Consider the following 2,852-nt stretch of genomic DNA (forward strand, 5'->3'; position numbering starts at 1 on the left):
GGCCATGAAGTGGATGATTCATTTGTTTGTCAAGTGGTAAAACACTTAGTGAAATTTTCAGCATGATGACCTAGTCAAGTGACCAACTTTATGCCAATATTTCACCAAGATCCCAACTGATTTAAACAAATTGATAAACATAAAAGTTGTAGATCATGATTCCATCTTTCCAAAATGTCCAAGATCGAGAAATTCTCATGCTTGAGCTAAGAGAATCGAATTTGGGAAGACAACCTCATGGAATGATTCATAGATCAAATTTCAAGTGAAAGTACATTACAAATCCAAACAAATCCACAAGTACATGTACTTATTGCTTCTAAATATCACTATAATCAAAAGATCACACACACTTTTGAGCTATTATCCAAGCAACCAAGCCATTACACAATGAATCATTCCATTTTTGGCATAAAGGTTACATTTCCATTTGTGTAAAGTGGTTTTAACCCAACATTAATTACCATTGAGCTCCCAAATGGATTTGGTTCTGAGTCATATCAACTATAAACCTCAAGTCAACTCCTACACTTCAGACAAATCTCAATAAAACACTTCATGCCCCCCATGTTTTTGCCATGCTTCCCACTTGGTGTTTTGTGCAAGAACCAACCAAGCAAGCAAAGCAGTACAAGCCACAATTATTTTATGATATTTGAGACTTCTTGAACCCTCGAGGACACCTATAAATAAAGGAAAAAGCCTCATCTATCCACACACCAAGCTTTCCAATAAAAACTTCATTCTTGAGAGCTTTTCAACCTTAACCTCATTCTCTCATTTGGCTCGTGCATACTGCAAATCAAAGGTTCCAATCATCTTATAGGAACTTATAATCATTAGGAGAAACATCAAACATTAGCTGAAAGTAGTGATGAGGAGGCATTGGACCTTGTTCCAATAGGTATATTCTTGCACTTTGAAACTCATCATGCATACGTCATTTCATTTTGATTTCTGAAGCAAATATGTAGCATTTATTGTGTTAAGAAGGATCATTAGCTTGCATGTCATTTATATTTTTGTTTATGTGAATTTAAGTTGCATGAAACCTAAAGTTTTAGTTCTGGTTTTTTCCTTCGTGCATCTCCATCTTTGAGTATTAGCTAAAACCTATCATACCATTGTGTTCCTTACATTTTTCTAAGCAATTTTGATCTTTACTTCATGAAAAATGGTTGAGAAATGAGAGAGATATAATTGATGGAAGATTGGAAAAATAATGGAAGAAAAAAAACGAAAATGAAAGAGAGAGGTTGAAGATGATGCTGAGTTGGCATTGAAAAAGTCAAAGGAAACGTGTTTATATAATATATACAATTGTTTGCATTTTAATTAACAGATGTATAGTCATCCCAGTTTTAGAAGCGTGCGTCCAAAGTCACTTATAACCAAAAGATTTGGGGTTCAAATCCCCCTCGCCTCAGGCTTTAGTTTTTATTTTTCCAAACAGTACATGGAACCTGTCCAGTGTAATGTTTATTTTTTCTCACTTGTTAAATATTCATTTTTCTTTATAACCTCAAATATCCATAACTTCATGATCCCTTAACATTTTTGACCCATTCTTTTTGCCATGTGTTCATGAGAATGTCTATTTTATGATGACACCAAAAAATCCCAAAACATATTATTTATTTCACCACTTTTGATTGGATGGAAAACATGTTCTTTTAAAGTGTTTTTTAAGGATCCTAATTAACTCATTTGGTTCATCTCTTGTTTTTTCTTGTTGTTAAATGTTTGTATGATCATAGAACACTCTTTCAAGTGTTGATTATTAACCTTTTCATGTTTGAACTTGATTATCTTCATACAATGTATCAATTGATTCACCTTGAAAACAAGTTTGAATGAATGGTTAGGAGATGATTAGAGTTTTCACTTGCTTGTTTCTTATTCATGCCATGATTATGGTTTAGGTAAACTTGTCCCCAACATGCTATTGCCTCTTGTTTAACTTGTATGCATAGTGATCCACTTAGGATTTTACTTTGTCAATACCATGTTCATATGATTCATGTTTTAATATCCTTCTCTTGTCACAACTTGACTTGACAACCAATATCTTGATTATGATACTTGTCTTATGTGGTTTGATACCCTTGTGCTGAGTAATGTACACTTGTTTAAATCATGTCTTGTAAATTCTATCCCAATTTGTGATGTTATATCCATATCTTGTAATTGTTTATCACTTCACTCAAGTATTTCCTTTATAAACTCCCATGATGATTGAATATGTATCTCATACTTGTTCATGTGCTATCTCTTGTGGTGTTATGTAAACCTTTGTCATGTCTTATTTATGATCATCATACTTCAAAAACATGTAAACAGCTTGTTCATGGCTTACCAATTTATGTATCTTTATGTACCTAAATCCAAGGGAAAGGATCTTATGTTAACTTCTTAGTAATATAATGTTTGTTTGTTTGTTGACTTTATTTGTCCATTCATGCATTAACCCTACCCCTTTTTCAAACTAAAACACCCATTCAAACCTTGACTTACCTTTAGTCAATGGACTTTCAACTACACTTGAAAATGCTTTAGTACTAATAAGCCATTTCAAATACAAACCTTGACTTACTTTTAGTTAATGGATTTTTCAATTACACTTTCAAATACTTTAGTACGCATGAAGCATCTCAACTCAAACTTTGATTTACCTTTAGTCAAGTAACACTTTCCAAAACATTTTTTTACCCCTTTTATTATCCCATAAAAAATGCAAACAACTCTTAAAAACATAGATAAAATCAAAAGGTTCTTGTAGAGTACTATAGATGTTTAGGGTGATAATATTTTCCCTTTGCATAACCAACTCCCGTATCTTCGATCTCTACTTG

This window comes from Lathyrus oleraceus, chromosome 5, assembly GCF_024323335.1.
Source record: "Lathyrus oleraceus cultivar Zhongwan6 chromosome 5, CAAS_Psat_ZW6_1.0, whole genome shotgun sequence".
Taxonomy (NCBI): domain Eukaryota; kingdom Viridiplantae; phylum Streptophyta; class Magnoliopsida; order Fabales; family Fabaceae; genus Lathyrus; species Lathyrus oleraceus.